At 45.0% G+C, this 21,096-nt stretch overlaps 1 protein-coding gene across 3 annotated transcripts in view; it reads left to right on the forward strand.

Annotated features, from left to right (window-relative positions):
- The window catches only part of LOC126164560 (calcium-binding protein E63-1), a 671,194-nt gene that overhangs the window by 473,608 nt on the left and 176,490 nt on the right, over positions 1-21,096 (forward strand). The window lies entirely within an intron of this gene.

Here is a 21,096-nt window from a genome sequence, read left to right on the forward strand (position 1 = left end):
AGAAGCTTTCGACTCAGCAACACACTCGAAATGCGGAAGGGAAGCGCAACGATGTTCATGCGCATGTCCCCCTCTGTACGTCCAGTGCAGTAGAGGGCCGTGGGCAGAGGTGTGTGACGTATAGACGACTGCTGCAGAGAAGAAGTTGGCGCGGAGCCCCTTCGCTCAGACAGGCAGCGAGCGCGGCCGACATCCGCGCGCTGTGGCCGGCCACATAGGTGATCCACCTACCGTGGAGAAGACGAACGCGCCGTAACAGCGCGAGAAGCCGTCCGAGGCTCTGCTCAGGGGGCTGCCGGACCTGCGACGAGAAGACGGTCCAAGAGGCGCTGTGACGCGCCCTATTCAGGGGTGCAACTGCAAAATTGCACAATCGGACGAATAAGATTGCCGCTGTACATCGTCGTAATGGAAAGTGCGGCAGATGGCAGCGATATTTTCGGGCTAAGGAAGCTCTTAGGCTTTCCTGTGACCGCCGAAGCTCTACACCTCGGCACGGACCCTGAGCCCCAGCGCTCAAGCTGCCAAGTTGAGGCGCGGGTGGCCAACAGGGGAACCTCCCCACCGCAACCCCCTCAGATTGAGTTATAAGTTGGCACAGTGGATAGGCCTTGAAAAACTGAACACAGATCTATCGAGAAAACACGAAGAAGTTGTGTGGCACTCTGAAAAAAATAAGCAAAATATACAAACTGAGTAATCCATGCGAAGACAAGCAACATCAAGGACACTGCGAGCGGAGGAGCGCCGTGGTCCCGTGGTTAGCGTGAGCAGCTGCGGGATGAGAGGTCCTTGGTTCAAGTCTTCCCTCCAGTGAAAAGTTTAATTTTTTATTTTCAGACAATTATCAAAGTTCGCTCTCCAAAATTCCAGGACATGTTCAGATTTGCTTGGACATATGCAGGATTTGACGGTCTACACACGGAAAAATTTGAAAACGTTAAAAACATATGTTTTTACAGAGCACAGCGAAAACTGTGCGACTGTGAAACTGTTGCATTCATTTGTTGCAGTTTATGTGACAAACTCTTATGTTTTCATCACTTTTTTGCGAGTGATTATCACATCCACAAGAAAACCTAAATCGGGCAAGGTAGAAGAATCTTTTTACCCATTCGCCAAGTGTACAAGTTAGGTGGGTCAACAAAATATTCCTGTCATGTGACGCACTTGCCGTCACCAGTGTCGTATAGAATATATCAGACGTGTTTTCTTGTGGAGGAATCGGTTGACCAATGACCTTGCGATCAAATGTTTTCGGCTCCCATTGGCGAGGCACGTCCTTCCGTCTACTAATCGCACGGTTTTGCGGTGCGGTCGCAAAACACAGACACTAAACGTATTACAGTGAACAAAGACATCGATGAACGAACGGACAGATCATAACTTTGCGAAAAGAAAAAAAACTTTTCACTCGAGTGAAGACTTGAACCAAGGACCTCTCGTTCCGCATCTGCTCATGCTAACCACGGGACCGCAGCGCTCCTGAGCTCACACTGTCCTTGATGTTGCCTATGTTGCGCATGAACTACTCAGTTTGTATGTTTTGCCTATTTTTTTCAGAGTGCCACACAACTTCTTACTGTTTTCTCGATAGATCTGTGTTCAGTTTTTCAAGGCCTATCCACTGTGCCAACTTATAACTAAATCTGAGGCGGGGGGGGGGGGGGGTGCGATGGGGAGGTTCCCTTGTAAGTAGTGGCGCGGCTCGCCGCGCTGCGTCAAGGCAACACCGACTCAAAGGAAGACGTCGGCGCTTGTTGGTGTCGTCACGCCAGCCAGCTAGGCACGGCTAACGCCAGGTCTGTTGCAGGCAGAAACGCCTGGGCGTGCTTATCACTACAAATCTCTTATTTTTGGACAAAATGTTTGGTATTGTTTTGGATTCTGCAGTTTTATTTAGATGAAAGATTTTCTTACTATCGTAAAGCTACAAAATGAAGGTCATACTTCTGTATTACTGAATCCTGTCGAAACAAACGTAGATCAATATGAGAAGATGCTTTGCCCCATTGCAAGCTTCGGAAATTTTACATTCAAGTAACTATATTTACTTGATCCATTTTGTTATCGAAACAAACCCCCTTACAATGAACTCGTTTCTTTTATTTATTTATTTATTTTCGTTTGACATCAAATGCTTCAAATGGCTCTGAGCACAATGGGACTTAACTTCTGAGGTCATCAGTCCCCTACAACGTAGAACTACTTAAACCTAACTAACCTAAGGACATCACACACATCCATGCCCGAGGCAGGATTCGAACCTGCGACCGTAGCGGTCGCGCGGTTCCAGACTGTAGCGCCTAGAACCGCTCGGCCACGTCGGCCGGCTTCGTTTGTCATCGTCACTGGAAATGTGAACTAGTTTACATGTGTAAATGTCCAACTGTTGCCAGTCATTAGATCACAGTCGTTTTCAACGAAAGGAATTGTAAGCAGGAAACAAAATAGCTTCATACATCGAAAATACTGCTGAGCTTAAACGTTTTTACACATGCACATTAGAAAAGATAAATATTCCCATCTTGCAACTGAAAGGAGAAACTTTATAAGAAAAAAAAATTATTTGATAAAACAAGTATCTCTCTTTTGCCTCTTCTTCTGTCCCCCACCCCCTCCCCCTCCCCCAGCATGTACAATCGCAAGATATTTCATTAACATTCAGTGCTCCTCACTCCATAGTCAACCAAGATACCTAAAGAAGAGCACCAATATGTTCACAGTTTCTTGTAAAAGCAACCCAGTACAAACGTAACTTTCTCAGATTTACAAATAAGGTAAAGAAGCACGAATTCTGTTGCTGCTGGACCATGAAGTTGTTTTTGCATGTCAATCCTTAAAACAGGTGGAAATTTAAGTTCAGGAGTACAGTATTTGTTAAGAAGTGTAATGAACTGCACAATTAATTGATTGCAGAAATCTCTCAGAACGATGTGTGTTGGTCAACTACCGCCAATAGTTTCACATTTTCCTGTGTGAGAGAGGGAGACACCACCAGTATGAGTATGCCTGCAACAGGCCTGGCGTTCGCCGTGCCTAGCTGACGTGACGTCACCAACAAGCGCCGAGGCCTTCCTTTGAGTCGGTGTTGGTCAAGTGCGCCGGTGCGCCCGACACTCGCGCCTGCATCAGACGGCGAGATGAGGCGCCAACTTGTGCTGGCTGCGTGATCGCTGGCGCGGCTGCCCGGCCTTTGCCGGCGACGGCTGCGCTGGAGTCGAGGCACAAACCGAGAAGACACGAGGACGGCACCGTAAGCGCCGCCGAACAAAGACGCAACGGAGAGGCGGTAAGACAGCCCCCACTGCCCAGGGGCGGCCGGAACACCGCGCCAGTGAGAGCGCAAGTGCGGGAAACGCGCGCCGTGCTGGCGGCCGCGGCGGAGGGGGCGGCTGCGGGCTTGTGGGGGGTAGGGCGTCAAACGGCCCGACGTGCAGCAGGAGAGGCATCACAGGACATTTTAATAACCACTGGCTATAATTTTACAAATAAATTGTCAGTATTACCAGGAAGGATTCAGGATTCACACTCATTGCAGTGGAAGTTCGAAAACATAACGAAATAAATTTTTTTACGTGTCAAATTTCATCATCTTTTTCACTCGCTAATGGCAGCATTTGTTGCTATAGGTACACTTTTCTTCATAAGTTACAGAGATTCTTCGATGAATTTTGCACAGCATACATACCATACTTACAGGTGTATGAAACTCTAGAATTTATTTAATTTATGAAAAAACGAATGAGCTGTTATATTTTAAACTTCATGTTTAGAAAAAACACAAATTTTATAGTTAATTACCTCACTTTTTACCACAGTTTTTAATAGATTTGGAAAATCCTGGAGTTTCATACACCTGTAAGTATGGTATGTACGCTGTGCAAAATTCATCGAAGAATCTCTCTTAGTTATGAAGAAAACTGTACCTATAGCAAAAAATGCAGCCATTAGTAAGTGAGAAAAATGATGAAATTTCACATGCAAAAAGAAAAAAAAAATTATTTTGTTATCTTCACGATAAAGGATGACAGCTAAAAACAGTTGCACGATAAAAATTTATTAAAATTCTTGACCAAGGTTTCGGTAAATATAAATATACCTTCATCAGAAGTAAAAAATCTAAAATTACATCATGCAATGGAGATTTATTGCATGATGTAATTTTAGATTTTTTACTTCTGATGAAGGTATATTTATATTTACCGAAACCTTGGTCAAGAATTTTAATAAATTTTTATCGTGCAACTGTTTTTAGCTGTCATCCTTTATCGTGAAGAATTTCAACAGTTGCTGTTCCAGCCATGTTTAAAATCTTGTTATTTCGTTATGTTTTCGAACTTCCTCTGCTATGAGTGTGAATTTTGAATCCTTCCTGGTGATGCTGACAAAGTTTTATGAATTTATTTGTAAAAGTATAGACAGTGGAAATTAGAATGTCCTGTGGTGCCTCTCCTGCTCCAAGTCGGCCCGTTTGACGCCCTACCGCCCTTAAAAGCCGCCACGGCCGCAAGTAGGGCAGCTCTTAAGGCCACCCCATGTCTGCAGAGACGGAGGAGGCACGCAGCCAGCTGTGGCGCACGACATATGTCCGGACGCGACAGGTGAAGGGACGACCGCTGCCGCCGCTCCCCTCGCGGAGCAGCCGGCGAAAAAAGGACACGCCGAAGAGGAACACGGGTGCCGCCGTAGGGACACCGAAACCCGTCGGTTCCGAGCAGCTGTGCTGCGACGATTGAGCCAGCTAGCACAGCGATCGGGGCGCTCGGGGGCGTCGGCTACGCAGCGGAGAGCCGGTCTCGGCACTCACCGAGGCTGACAGCGCAACCAGCGGAGCGGGAGCACTGCCGTCACGGCTCAGAGCGCCCGGCTGCGACGCCCGCCCGCCACACCTGGGCCTTCCCCCGCTGCCAGCCACCACTGGCGCAGCCGGCACGCGGCTCTCACAGCTCAGACGGCACACGCCGCGCTGCCGCACCGTGACCGACTAGTCTTTTATGACGGACAGACGGCTTGACGTGGTATCCGCTTGCATGATAACCGCTATTAACTTAACCCATCCTTGCATCACCTACCGCAGTCAGCAAGGTTCCGCTACTGCTCTCACTACCCGACCCAACTATCGCAGACGTGTTTTCCTCTTGGCACTTTTTTCCCCTCTGCCCTTCAAACCGCTACCCTTGGTTCAGTTTTCGACCCAATCTCTCTCCAGATGAGCGCGTATTAATGGTTAACCTTAACCCGACGTGCGCAAACGTCGCAGTACCGACATCCTATGATATCTCACTTTAGTGAAAAATAACCCTTGTGCAGAGGCGGCAGTAGACCTTTTGCGTTGGTCATCATGCCGATGTGGGCGTGTTGAGGCTCTATCTTTTTTTTTTCTTTAACGTATTTGTGCAGATTGCAGTTGGACATTTTATATGTGTCACAGGGGTGAGGGCAGTGTTGTTTCACCATCACCTAAAAGTTAGAGGCTGTCTTGAGGGCAAACTAGCAATTGATGTGGCATCTGGTTGGCTTGCAATTCAGTGTCGGCTCAACGCATGTTGCAAACAGTAGAAGTGACGATCTTTAAATTGATGTGTGGAGGGAAAGTAATGAAAATGACGGCTGATGAAAGGAACGAGGGTGTCGCTTACGGAAGAGAGACGCTTCAAGTAGCCGTCTCATGAGTCGAATTTAAGTTTTCCGTTGCAACCTAAATCGCTTCAGCCGAGTACTGGGGCTAAAAGGCACGACTGATTTCCTTCCACATTTCTCCTCATTCGGAGCTCTCTCAAGACCACGTCGACGACCGTACTTGGTTCCCTCACTTTCTTTGTTTCCAGTTTCTTAGTGGCGGTAGCATACTTGCCGTAATCTTCGGCGTGGAGTTAAAAACTACGTCACTCTACATGGAGTTAATAACTACGTCACTCTAGACGTCGCTCTAGCTCTTGGCTGATACTTTTACATCTTTATTCAGTAATTCAAAGGATAGGTTTTTTCAGTTCTGGATTCCTCTCCAAAAAACCACAGCATAATAGTGTAGCGTTCGTCAAGGTGCATTGGAACGGTAATGGTGCATTTCTTCATTTGTTTCCAACTGTTTTTGTGGCTCCAAGTGCCGTGTTTCGTTGAGTAGCGAATGAGGATAGCGCGCATACATGATAGCACTGCAACAAATTTTCATTTATTACATGGCCATGTTTTTTTCGGTACATTGTCGAAGGACCATTTGCGAACCTTCTCCATCATTGTATGGAACCTTCTTGTGACACGACTGCAAAATCAACATTTAATTATAGGAAGCAGCCGTTTCCACTCCAGTGTACCTCCATCCTCTTCAGTAGCGGATTAACAGATTCTGTTAGCGGTGTATGTAACTTCATGCAGACTGTGTGTGGTATACACCCTAAATACGTTTCGCAGCATCTGACATTTTCAGTGTTACCTACATGTTTATGTTGTCGCGACTCATACCAGACGGCATCCGATACCAAAAAGGCTATTTTTATATAGTTTTCAGAGAGCTCGAGTGCATTTCGTTCACATTACGAACATAATAACTATCGCAACAGAAAATACAAGATAAACTCACGAGGAAAAATATTAGTCAACGCCTTAAAGAAAACTCACTGGTCCTTTGGGTCCTGAAGATGGTGTGAAATGGCAGTGAAGTGATCCTTGATTCCAGTTTTTTAGTGGCGGAATCATATTTGGCGTAATCGTCGACGTGGAGTAAAGAACTACGTCACTCTAGACGTCACTCTAGTTACCTGTATGGAATCGGGGCAATGAGATGGGTTGACGTACAGGCGTGACAGAATGGTGGAAGGAAGGTATCGTGTTTTGATGAGCCCATGACCATACTGTGAATGCAACTGACCGAGTTGTTGGTGTATCTGTGCGACCTGTCCACAGCGAATAGTGTACGCAGCCGTGTAACGTGACCTGAAGGCAGTGCTTGTAATGAGCAGCGGTTGGAGTCGATTGTCTCGACTTGTCGATGACAAAGCCGACAAGACCTGCTGCTCTCAGTGGTCTTAAGTCCGTGTCACTCCAGTTTCCGACAGAAAATTGCGAAGAGCACACTTTGTCACAGTGACACTTAAAGCTGTACGTCTCCAGTAGGTCGGGCGATACAGAAACTGGACAACAGTCAAGTGGAGGTGTATAGCGTGGTGGTCCAATGTGTGGTATTACACACTGATAGTAGCCCTCAGGTGTCGTTACATCGGTAATGGAGTTGCAAGTTTCCGTTCGACGCCGACAGCAGTCGCGCGCTGCCGGTCGGTTCCACTAGGCACAGCTCCGGCGCTCTGCGCTTGGAGCGCCCCCTGCCACCGCAGTGTAAGACGGCCGGCGGGAGCCGCTCGGCCACTGCCGCTCGCAGCCACTTCACTGTGTGCTCGTATGCAGGCAACATCGGCTGGTCGGCACCGTAGTTTGTGCTGTAGTGCAGGGAGCCTGTTCCTTGTGGACATCATGACCTGGACTCGAACTCATGCTGCAATATTTTCTAATGATCTTCGTTTGCTTGGTGCAATACAAGTTAAGTAAATCTCCTGTTTGCTGTGTTACTTGTTCGCGAATCATTTCCGCCCCTGCCCAGCTTTCCTACGGCGACAGTTGCCACACCACTCTGTATTGCGCCCTCCCTTATCGTGCACGAAGTTGTGCACAACACGACGAGTCGTGATTCTGCCGTTTTCCGTGTGATGCCGGCTGTAGAGTGGATCGACAGCCCAATACCGTTTAAGGTATAGTGTGTAGAGCGTTTAGTTCAGACCGTACATGCTTCTCTCATGTCTTGAGGATGTTTTTCGTACCATGATCTACGCCCACACTTTGAGGGCACCCTGAATATGAACCAGTATGTTTGTTTCAATATTCTCGGTCATCAAGACCTGTCCTTTTCTACATCTTCGTAGTGTGTGTGCTGTTAGTGACTTACATGTCCTGTAGACTACTTGAACAATTCTTTTATCAACATGATGTGGAACAAGTCAGTTTACAAGATATGTAAACGTGTTTACTGTTAACATTAATGAACGCATTATTTTTTAGTCCCACTGATGTCACGACATAGGAACACAAGTTTTTTTTCCTTTTTTCTTTACAAGCTACCAGTTTTGGACAGAACTTCGTCCTGGAATACGAGTTGTCCAGGAGAAATGATTTTATGTTACATTTAAAACTGTCAGAAATTTCATGGTGTTGGCCACGTGCTCAAAAATTTTTGTTGCTGCATGTTGAAATCCTTTATGAGCCACTGACAGCTTTCATAATATGTAATAATGGTCACTTTTCTCTTATGACAACTGCAGGCGAACACCACATATTATTCCTACTGCCCGCTTTTTTTGGTGCTCATTATACTTTAATTTTAAGTGATCAGTTTCCCCCAGAAAATTATTCCATGAGACATTTTTAAATAAAAATATACAAAACATGTGAGAGGTTCATTCGATTGTTTCCAAGACTAGCAATTATACTAAGTGCAAAAGTGGCTTCGCGAAAATCAGTAACGTCCTTCTTCCAGTTCAAGTTTCATCCATATGTACGCCCAAAAATTTGAGCATTCTTCAATATTCACTGTATCCTGTTCATGTGCTACGCCAGCTGTGTGTATGGCTGTATTTGATGTGCAGAACTGAAAATAGTGTGTTTTTTGTTCAAAATTAAGGAAGAGTATTATAACATCAGTATCATCTGCAAAAAGTACTGATAATGACTTATGAATGTTAAGTGGGACGTCATTCACATATTGAAGGAACAGGTTTCGACCCAGAATTGAACCCTGTGAAACCTCTTCATCTCTGCAAACTATTGCATCGTACATCCATTTGCTCACTATGTTCAAGTCTTAATCACCCTCTTCAATTTTTACTACTGCTGCCCCATCCCCACTTCCATCCATTGCCAAACTCGCACTTCCATGATGCGTTGGAATGTGTCCTAGTAATCGGTCCCTTCATTTAACCAACTAGTGCCACAAATAACCTTCTTTCCCAAAAAGAATCCTCTTTTTTAGTTATCCGATGTACGCATCTAGCTTCAGCATTCCTTCAGCAACATCACATTTCAGAAGTTTCTATTATCTTCTCCTCTGAAGTGTTTCACGTCCACTTTTCAGTTCCAAATGAGGCTACAACCCAGACAAATATCTTTCGGAACGGTTTCGTGAGACTTAAATTTATATTCGATGTTAGCAAATTTCTCTTTTTCGGAAGTTCTGCTACTGGTATTGAGGGTTTGCATTTTATATTCTCTCTACTTTGGCCATCGTCACTTACTTAGAAAAGCTACTACTTTTAGTCTCTCATTTCCTAATCCATGTCCCACAGCAGCGCCTGGTTTCTGCCGAATATATTCCATTTTTAATGTCACTGATATTCATCTTATAAACTCTTTGCGGAACACTATTCATTCCGTTCAATTGATTTCGCAAGTCTTTCGTCGCCTCTTACTTCAAAGTTTTTATTTGTCCGCCTCTCTCCCCCCCCCCCCCCCCCCCCCCCCGAAGCTTTTTGATTCACTTTTAGGAACATGGTGTTCGGTCGAAAATACCTGATACATGCTGCTGGTCAGGCAAAATATGATATATTGTGCATCTTACAACTGTACTTCCTATTACCAGTAATTCTTCAAGGCCAGTTCTGTGAGTTCCGTCTAGATGGTGAGCTGATATTCAGTAACATACGGCATGTGTTTTGTATAGTTGATATGACTTATTTGGGAGGAATATGTGTTATTCACTTTCAGTAATTAATTTAGTATGTGTCTGAGTTGGTATACATTATAGATATTTTGTGAATAACGCCATCTATACCGTGTAATAGATTATTTTATGGAACCCACTTTAAGCCTCGCCTAGGTATAGGTTTTATTAACTGACACTGAACGATGTCTTGCAAATTCTAGGTTTGGATCTGGTGACAGTAGCCGAAACGACGTTACAAGCAAAGTAATGTAGAAAGTTGTGCTGTGCGCTACGGTACGTTTGTCTTTCTTGCCGCTAGTGGGATATGTACCATCTGATTTCGTGGCAGGGCCTATATGAACAAATTGGCAGTTGGAATTCACTGGCCAAAGCAGACACATCCTGAGATAACAGTGCCGTTCTCTCGGAGATGACGATCTTGTCACATCAGATGCATTCGAATCAGGTCCGCAGGTCACTAAAGGCTGCCCGTGCCTGGTGTAGACTGTACATCGTACTTTAATTTCTTATAATGTGGGTATGAGGTAGAAAAAGGTAGTATGTAGAACAATCATTATGAGTAATATGAAAAAGCTACGTAAATATCAGAGTTTGTCAGTTCGTTGACCGGTATATGTGTTGCACCATTTGATCAAAGTCACTTATAAAAATCTATTTTAGCAAGCATATTAGAGAATGGCATGCGACAAAGAAGATCAAGTGAAAGTCCAAGTTCATGTAGGCAATGAACTGCTTGAACAAGTTGATAAATTTGCTTATCTGGGCAGTGATATTACCAGGGATGGAAGGAGCAAGGCAGAAGTGAGAAGTAGAACAGCTCAAGCAAAGGCTGCTTTTAACAAGAAAAAGGACATATTAACATCTAAGAGCATCAGCCTTGAAATCAGGAAAAGATTTTTGAAATCATATGTGTGGAGTGTGGCATGCTATGGGTGTGAAACATGGACTCTCGGGACAGAGGAAGATCAGAAGCTAAATTCTTTTGAAATCTGGTGCTATAGACGCATGCTCAAAATAAAATGGATCGACAAGGTCACAAACGAAGTGGTTCTGGAAAGAGCAGGTGAGAAGAGAAGCTTCTGGAGTTTCATTGTTAAAAGAAGAGTGCAATTTACAGGCCACCTATATAAGACATAAAGGACTCCTCAACACAATCATAGAGGGATATGTCGAGGGAAAAAGACCAAGAGGAAGACCACGACTGAGGTACATGGATCAAATCGTGAAAGATGTGGGCTGTAACACCTATAAAGAAATGAAGAGAAAAGCTGAAAGACGCACAGAATGGAGACAAGCTGCCATTGTAGCTGTTGCAAACCAATCCTTGGATTGACCACTACAGAAGAAGAAGATTAGAGAAACACTCGCAGCAGACAGCACGCTAGTACTGGACAACACCACCTACTGTACTGATAGTGACATCTTGTCTACGACCGCCAAAATCCCGAGCTGGTTAGAGGGCTCTGCGCGTAATGCTCTAAACTTTCTCAGCCGGGGAGATCCGGCGACCTTGTTGGCCAAAGTAGGGTTTGGCAAGCAAGAAGATAAGCAGTAGAAGCTCTCGCTGAGTGCGGTCGGGCATTATCTTGCTGAAATCTAAGCTCAGATGGCTTGCCGAGAAGGGCAACAAAACGACGCGTAGAATATGGTCGACCTGCCGCTGTGGTATAAGAGTGCCGCGTGTGATAACCAAAAGGGACCTGCTATGAAATGAAATGAAATGGCCCCCCTGACCATCAGCCCCGGTTCTCGGTTATATGCTAACTATCGTCTCGGCAACTGAGAGCGTATTTTGTCAGTGAACCATCGCTAGCAAAGTCGGTTGTACAACTGGGGCGAGTGCTAGGAAGCCTCTCTAGACCTGCCGTGTGGCGGCGCTCGGTCTGCAATCACTGATACTGGCGACACGCGGGACCGACGTATACTAACGGACCGCGGCCGATTTAAAGGCTACCACCTAGCAGGTGTGGTGTGTGGCGGTGACACCACATTTATCATTTCAATTTTGGCGTCTTAAACAATGTTGTGACAAACGAGATGAGCAAAACTCGCCACTATCAAAACTTGTACGGAAAGCGACACAGCGCCAACAATAAGGAACAATAATAGTTCGGAGAGTTCTTTGGAAGAAAAATAGATAATTCTTCGAAATCTGTATATTACTTTGTTCTCCCGTATGACACAACACAATCATTAGTTTCTGGGCAAACTTCAAATACAAAGACCTTACTCAGATAGTACATTTTATAATCGGAATAGGTCACCGTTTTATGAAATTAATTCGAAATAAATTCGGTGAATGCGAATATCTTGGTACCAGCTGCATAGATACGAGGCCTGTTCAAAAAATTTCGGAACTTTGTCCACAAATTTTTTCTACGTTTACCTTTTACTTATTGTGCGCGGTCTCCTTCGAAATACTCTCCTCCACAACTGATACACCACGCCTCTTGCTGGATTGGGCGAAGCGCCGTCTGCGAATTTTCCTTTACCTCGTCTAACGTTGCATATTTGTCCCTTTCATCGCGATTTCAACTTTGGAAAGAAAAGAAGTCCGCAAGGAGCAGGTCTGAAGAGTATGGAGGATGGGTCAGCACCTGATTTCGTTTTTGGTGCAGTAATCACGCACGGACAGGGATGAATGTGCGGGTGCGTCATGCAAGAGCTATGAATCGTCTCTCCGCATTTCAGGCCGTTTCCTTCTCGCATTTTCTCTCAAGCGTCGCAACATGTTCCGATAGTATCATCGATTAACAGTGTGTCCCTGTGGCGCGAATTCATGATGAACAAATTCTCCAAAATCGAAGGATACTATCAGTATGGCTTTGACATTTGACCTGATCTGACGAGCTTTTTTATGTCTTGGAGAATTTTTACCGACCCATTATGAATATTGAACCTTGGCCTCAACATCATAAACGCAGACGCACGCATCACCAGCTATGACTCTCTTAAGGAACATCTAGTTCTCTTCGCAGTTTGCGAGGCAAAGGTCTTTCTAGTCTGGACTCATGTGCTGGGATGAACTCGGTGGCAACTCGATGCATTCCAAGATCCTGTGTCAGGATTTCATGAATGACCCAGTTGAAATGTTACATTCTTGTGCAATCTCTCGGACAATCAATCTCCGATTGGCACGCGCGATTTCGTTGATGTTCCTGACACGTGTGTCATCGGTAGACGTCGAAGGGCATCCTGAACGAGGGTCATCTTAAACTTTCGTCCAGCCATTTTAAACTATGTGAACCATTCGTACCGCGCAGTACGGCTTAAGCGCTCATCACCGTGGGCTTTCGTGTGTCTCTGTAAGGGTTTTCTTGAGTTTCTCGCAAAATTTAATGCAGATGCGTTGCTCCCCTAACTCTTCCGTCTCGAAATTCGCAAACTGTGCGACAGAGCGTTACTGCAGCACTGAGCAGTAAGTAACAGACTTACCGCAATGAAACTTGCGGCAGTTACACATGAAACACAGGCGTGTGCAGGGATGCCAACCGCATTTCTCTCCAACACATCATTGGCGCGAAATTAGGAATGTTGTGGAATTTTTTTGAACAGACCTTGTATATTACTTAATAGCGACATATGAAGATTTTTGCCGGAGCAGGACTCGAACCTGATGTAATGTTACATTCCGAGACTGGCACAAGACGATAATATTACGAGTCTCGATTTCTTATAGTCCAATTGTCGCTGGTGCAGTCATACAGAGTAAAGCTTTTAGCATGTAGTGGTGAACGTGTGGGGACTCTTGTGTATGGATGGAGACACTGAGATACACCGAAATTTGGGTCGGTTCGGCATGCGTGCACGGATAACCGAAGTAGCTTATGCGATCGCCCGTAACAAGTTGGAAATCCACGGTCAGTAAATTTATTTCAAATTAATTTCGACGATTGTCAGTCGTCATTAATGTCTGTTGTGCCAGACATGCAAATAAATAAAAGATTTACGAAATAAGTTTATTTATAGATCCTCTTAAGCGCTTGTGATTCCCTTGAGTAGTACTGTTGTAAACATGCTCCCGTAAAACATTGGTTTCTGCAGCCGCAGCAGGACAAGTCACGCAAGACAGAGTTCCGGCGGTAAACTGCGTGTAGTAGGCGGTGCGCGCACAAGTTTAACGTCTTCACAGAGTAACTACGTCGTTACGATGCGGTGGCGCGCATTGCTGGCGCGAGGCAGGCTCGTGGAGTTGGCGAACACGGCAGAAGGCAGGCGGCTGCGTCACGCTATTCTCTTCCGAGACCGGGTAGCGCTGCAGTTTAAGTTTGGCTATAAAATGCACAAACCTGTCTCCAGAACTGGGCATTCATTACGTATTCCTAGCGGTGGCGTGCTTTCGCGCGCTCCGTCACAGCAGTAAACACTGAGAAGTGACTGCTCGAATTGAAGAACGCCAAATCTGTTTCATCCTTTTAGTCTTTTAGTTTTAGCCACCCGAACGAACAACCTCGGCTTTTCTCTACCTTAACTTAGGGGTTTCCAGTAGCAATTCTGTACAATGGATTTTTAAGTCGGAAATAACCGCATAGAGACCCTCTGTGCTTTTGGAGCATGGTTGTGTGATCGAACGTAACCAGACGTTCGAAAAAAATGCGGTGTATATTGCTGTTATAATTATTATTATTATTGTTGTTGTTGTTGTTGTTGTTGCCTTCAATTAGAATACACAATTGCTTCCGCTCTCCACGCGCGTCTATCCTGTGTAAGCCTCTTCATCTCTGACAACTACTGCAACCTGCAGCTTGTCGTGATCTCGCTCTACAGTTTTTAACACCCCTCCCCCCGCCCCCATTCCTGTCCATTGCCAAATTGATAGTTCCTTGACGCTATGGGATGTGTCTTTCTTTTTATCGACTAGTGCCATATACTGTAGCACCCACCCGTCACTTATCTGGTTTTGGCGTGTGTTCGCCCCAGGTAATTGACTAACAGATCAACAGAGAGTGCAAAACTGCCGCAATATGGTATAACGCAAAGAAAGTAATAAGGCCCTGTGACTCCTGATTGAACTGCGGTGGCAGTTTTGACATTAATTGATTCAGAATTGATCCATTTTAATTAAAAAGGGGTGCACATTGATGTTATATTCAGCTATTGAAAACCAGATGCAAATGTTGAACATAAAATTAATTAAGAAAGTGACTTGGGATTTCAACTACTTGATTGAAAACAGATGCAGTCGATTAGCACAAATTTATTTTAACTCACGACCTTCTATCATCACATTACATGACTCTCCTAACAGGCAGTGGTAATAAATTGCGTTTGCATGGAGTAAAGCGCGATAAGTCAAAAGTAATTCCTATCTACTGACCCAGGCGTAATGTGAAGTGCGAGAAGAATTCTACAATACATGGCTCATGAAACCCTCGTGGACTTTGCCGACGTGATCCAACAAATTAATCGTCCTAAACTGCAGAGATGCTCAATCTCTCTCAGACAAGCCGAGTAAAGAACGCCACGTCCGCACTCTAGGCAAGCTGGAAACGGACGACCGCTACGGAGACTTCTCCCAGTCTGCTCTTCACCTTGGTTTCTCCTCCAGCAAAATCACTTATCCCAATTGCAGTAGAAGTCGCGTTAATTATACATCGCTTCCCAGCGCCGACCAATCCCTGCTCTGGGAACTGAACAAACTCCTATCAAATTTCACTTCATCTAAACTTCTGCTATTTAGCTCCTCCCAGGCAACCCATCAAGGTTAGCGTCTGCACAAAACACCAATTTTTCCGGAATTCTGACTCCCAGGAGAGTACTTCAAATTCCTCGGTCCTATGTTCCCATCAGTGGCCAGCGTATTTCATTCCGTCGCTCTTCACCTTCAGATTCTGCGGACCGTGAATTCAACGTGAAGTTGCTATACTCACGAACACGCATATTTTGGCCTCTGTTGGCCGCTCCACCGTAGCTTTGTGTGGCTTTCTCGCATGTTTCACTGAAAACGGGACGACGGACATTTATCAACAGGCATACAAGTTCTCCGTCTGCTTCCCGGTACACCAGCATGGGGTCAACCACCCCCTCACTGTCACTCATCTTAAGGCAGCTGGAGGCCGCGCCCCATTACCGCTTTCTCAGAGCTTGAGCCGCCCTAAGCTGCCTATTGTCGCTTCCCTTCACCGCTCCCCAGCCGGACATGGTCAACTGGAATACTTCCCTGAGATAAACTAGCCTCCAGTAAATCGACGCATTTCCACACAGTTTCCATGTCGTGTGAATTACTTTAAAACCATCACGCGACATTAATTATTCCAATACGTCCATACTATACCCTCTACAAGATGCATTGTGCCTTGTCAGTCATTTTTGTTCAGCCCTACTGTTCGCTCAACGTGAGTTAGGTGATCTTTAATGACTTCATGTAAGGGGCATAGTTCTTGCCATCTTACAATATTACATTGTTCCCCAGTTACAATCCTCTTCTTTAGTTATTTGATCTACGCATCTAATCTTTGGCACTCTTTCAGTGGCAAGAGATTTGGAAAGCTTCTGTTCTCTTTTTCCCTAAACTGTTATCGCCCAGTTTTCTTTTCCAAATGAGGCTGCATCCCAAACAAATACTTTTCGAGAAGGTTTCGTGAGACTTAAATGTATACTCTGTGTTTACAGATTTTTCTATTTGAGAAACGCCGTTATTGCTATTGAAAGTTGGCATTTTATACCCTCTCTATCTCGGCCATTGCCACTTATGTAGCTACCCGGAAAGCAAAAGTCATCTACGGCTTTTAGTCTCTCATTTCCTAATCTAATTACCGCAGCAGCCTTGTTGTGAACTCGAGAAATTATTTTGTAACATAAAAATTACTAATCACGTCGCCCCATGTTGTCGCCAAAAGTGTTGTGAAATCGAGAAATTATTTTGCAACATCAAAATTACTTATCAGGTCGCCCCACGCTGGGCACCAAATATGTGGTGAACTCGAGAAGTTAAATGAAATCAAACACAAAGGGTTCAAAATTAAACGGTTCATTTATGAATGTAAAAGACTGCTCATATGATCGAAACATGAAAGAAATGTATTTACACTACTGGCCATTAAAATTGCTACACCAAGAAGAAATGCAGATGATAAACGGGTATTCATTGGACAAATATATTATACTAGAACTGACATGTGATTACATTTTCACGCAGTTTGGGTGCATAGATCCTGAGAAATGAGTACCGAGAACAACCGCCTCTGGCCGTAATAACAGCCTTGATACGCCTGGGCATTGTCAAACAGAGCTTGGATGGCGTGTACAGGTACAGCTGCGGGCATGCAGCTTCAACACGAGACCACAGTTCATCAAGAGTAGTGACTGGCGTATTGTGACGAGCCAGTTGCTCGGCCACCATTTACCAGACGTATTCAGTTGGTGAGAGATCTGGAGAATGTGCTGGCCAGGGCAAAAGTCGAACATTTTCTGTATCCAGAAAGGCCCGTACGGGACCTGCAACATGCGGTCGTGCATTATCCTGCTGAAATGTAGGGTTTCGCAGGGATCGAGTGAAGGGTAGAGTCACGGATCGTAGCACATCTGAAATGTAACGCCCACTGTTTAAAGTCCCGTCAATGCGAAGAAGAGGTGACTGAGACGTGTAACCAATGGCACCCCATACCATCACGCCGGTGATACGGCAGTATGGCGATGACGAATACACGCTTCCGGGATGTCGCCAAACACGGATGTGACCATCATGATGCTGTAAACAGAACTTGGATTCATCCGAAAAAAAGACGTTTTGCCATTCGTGCACCCAGGTTCGTCTTTGAGTACAGCATCGCAGCCTCAAGGGTAACCGCAGCGATGGTCTCCGAGCTTATAGTCCAAGCTGCTGCAATCGTCGTCTAACTGTTCGTCCAGATGGTTGTTGTCTTGCAAACGTCCCCATCTGTTGACTCAGGGATCGAGACGTGGCTGCACGATCCGTTACAGCCATGCGGATAAGATGCCTGTCATCTCGACTGCTAGTGATACGAGGCCGTTGGGATCCAGCACGGCATTCCGTATTACCCTGCTGAATCCACCGATCCCATATTCTGCTAACAGTCATTGGATCTCGACCAAACAGTCATTGGATCTCGACCAACGCGAGCAGCAATGTCTCGATAAGGTGAACCGCAATCGCGATAGGCTAGAATCAGACCTTTATCAAAGTCGGAAACGTGATGGTACGCATTTCTCCTCCTTACACGAGGCATCACAACAACGTTTCACCAGGGAACGCCGGTCAACTGCTGTTTGTGTATGAGAAATCGGTTGGAAACTTTCCTCATGTCAGCACGTTGTAGGTGTCGCCACCGGCGCCAACCTTGTGTGAATGCTCTGAAAAGCTAATCATTTGCATATCACAGCATCTTCTTCCTGTCGGTCAAATTTCGCGTCTGTAGCACGTCATCTTCGTGGTGTAGCAATTTTAATGGTCTGTAGTGTATTTATCAGGTCGCCCCACGCTAGGTGCCAAAAATGTGTTGGACTCGAGAAATTAAATGTAATCAAACACAAAGGATACAAAATTAAAGGGTTCATTTATGAATGTAAAATATCGCTCATATGATCGGAACATGAAATAAATGTATTTATTTTGGTGCTGTTTAGACTAAACAGAACAAAAATATAAATCTCAGGGCTGATTTGACTGGGTGTGGACAGGACTCAGTTATTAAGGGGATTCTTGTTATCGTTCGTCGCATACTGCTGTCGGCGGCAGCCACTGCGTCGCGTCGGAGCTGTGCTACACGGATCAGCTGCCCTCATCAGCAATCGCGGCTTTGCGGCGGCTCCCAGGTACGATCTCCGCGTTGTCTGCCCGTCGTCGTTTGCGTGGCCGAAGCTGTGCTATCACGGCATCGGAAGGAGGATCTTGGCGATGGGTGCAACGGCGCCCATGTCCTCTCGCTTCCGCAGTCTTTCCACAACTCCCCATTTCGCTTCTCATCCATCTCTCAGCTCAATTCCTCTTCCATACACATCATTCCTTCCGGCGTTGTCATTGGCGGACGAAATTTTCAATGTAGCCCAATGACAGATCGCCGTTTCATCGCCATGCCTCTCCGTGCAGGGTGGAAATTTTGTATCTGGCGTGGGCTAGCGTGTGCCTCGTGAATTGTCATCTTCCTCACGATTTCACATTTTAAGGTGTTTTCCTGCATTCCGAGGCTGTTGGGAGAGCAGCTATGCAACACTTATTTATAACCGCTCTCTCTACAGGAAAATTAAAGAGACCTTTGCAGATAATAGAACCACTTGCATGAATATCAAGAGCTCAGATGGAAACCCAGTTCTAAGCAAAGAAGGGAAAGCAGAAAGGTGGAAGGAGTATATAGAGGGTCTATACAGAGGCGATGTTCTTGAGGACAATATTATGGAAATGGAAGAGGATGTAGATGAAGATGAAATGGGAGATACGATACTGCGTGAAGAGTTTGACAGAGCACTGAAAGACCTGAGTCGAAACAAGGCCCCGGTAGTAGACAACATTCCATTAGAACTACTGACAGCCTTGGGAGAGCCAGCCCTGACAAACCTCTACCATCTGGTATGCAAGATGTATGAAACAGGCGAAATTCCCTCAGACTTCAAGAAGAATATAATAATTCCAATCCCAAAGAAAGCAGGTGTTGACAGATGTGAAAATTACCGAACTATCAGTTTAATAAGTCACATCTGCAAAATACTAACGCGAATTCTTTACAGACGAATGGAAAAACTAGTAGAAGCCGACCTCGGAAGAAGATCAGTTTAGATTCCGCAGAAATGTTGGAACACGTGAGGCAATACTGACCCTACAACTTATCTTAGAAGAAAGATTAAGGAAAGGCAAACCTACGTTTCTAGCATTTGTAGACTTAGAGAAAGCTTTTGACAATGTTGACTGGAATACTCTCTTTCAAATTATGAAGGTGGCAGGGGTAAAATACAGGGAGCGAAAGGCTATTTACAATTTGTACAGAAACCAGACGGCAGTTACAAGAGTCGAGGGACATGAAAGGGAAGCAGTAGTTGGGAAGGGAGTGAGACAGGGTTGTAGCCTCTCCCCGATGCTATTCAATCTGTATATTGAGCAAGCAGTAAAGGAAACAAAAGAAAAGTTCGGAGTTAGTATTAAAATCCATGGAGAAGAAATAAAAACTTTGAGGTTCGCCGATGACAATCTAATTCTGTCAGAGGCAGCAAAGGACTCGGAAGAGCAGCATAACGGAATGGACAGTGTCTTGAAAGGAGGACATAAGGCGAACATCAACAAAAGCAAAACAAGGATAATGGAATGTAGTCGAATTAAGTCGGGTGATGCGGAGGGAATTAGATTAGGAAATGAGACACTTAAAGTAGTAAAGGAGTTTTGCTATTTGGGGAGCAAAATAACTGATGATGGTCGAAGTAGAGAGGATATAAAATGTAGACTGGCTATGGCAAGGAAAGCGTTTCTGAAGAAGAAAAATTTGTTAACATCAAGTATAGATTTAAATGTCAGGAAGTCGTTTCTGAAAGTATTTGTATGGAGTGTAGCCATATATGGAAGTGAAACGTGGACGATAAATAGTTTAGACAAGAAGAGAATAGAAGCTTTCGAAATGTGGTGCTACAGAAGAATGCTGAAGATTAGATGAGTAGATCACATAACTAATGAGGAGGTATTGAATAGAATTACGGAGAAGAGGAGCTTGTGGCACAACTTGAGTAGAAGAAGGGATCGGTTGGTAGGACATGGTCTGAGACATCGAGGGATCACTAATTTAGTATTGGAGGGCAGCGTGGAGGGTAAAAATCGTAGAGGGAGACCAAGAGATGAATACACTAAGCAGATTCAGAAGGATGTAGACTGCAGTAGGTACTGGGAGATGATGAAGCTTGCACAGGATAGAGTAGCATGGAGAGCTGCATCAAACCAGTCTCAGGACTGAAGACCACAACAACAACAGTTGTCACGAGGATTCTGTATCTTTTACTCTCCAATGCCATGCATTCGAAGATTAGGTGTGATGCAGTTTCTTCACCCTCATCGCAGATCCTACATTTAGGGTCCTATTCCGTTATACCTATTGTGTGTAGGTGTTTTTTGAAATTCCCTTGGCTGGTCATCAGTCCTGTCGCGAGATTGATCTCTTTCCTGTTCAGTTCCAGGATTACAGAGTTTCTTTTAAAACATGGCTTGGGCATCATTACCTTACCATATTTTTGTTTATGGGCCTTGGTCCAATATCCTATGTGCTGTTTCCTAAGCCAGATCCGTAGTTCTAATTTGATCATAGCCTTGGGGATTTTCAGGAGAGGTTCGGGTCTAATAAATGGAGTTGTTGCCCCCATCATGGCCAATCTGTCGTCTTGTTTATTGCCACAGATCCCTGAGTAGTCAGGGACCCACACTAAGTTCACCCTATTGCTTCCACCACAGCCCT

Source organism: Schistocerca cancellata, chromosome 1 (assembly GCF_023864275.1).
Source record: "Schistocerca cancellata isolate TAMUIC-IGC-003103 chromosome 1, iqSchCanc2.1, whole genome shotgun sequence".
Lineage (NCBI taxonomy): Eukaryota > Metazoa > Arthropoda > Insecta > Orthoptera > Acrididae > Schistocerca > Schistocerca cancellata.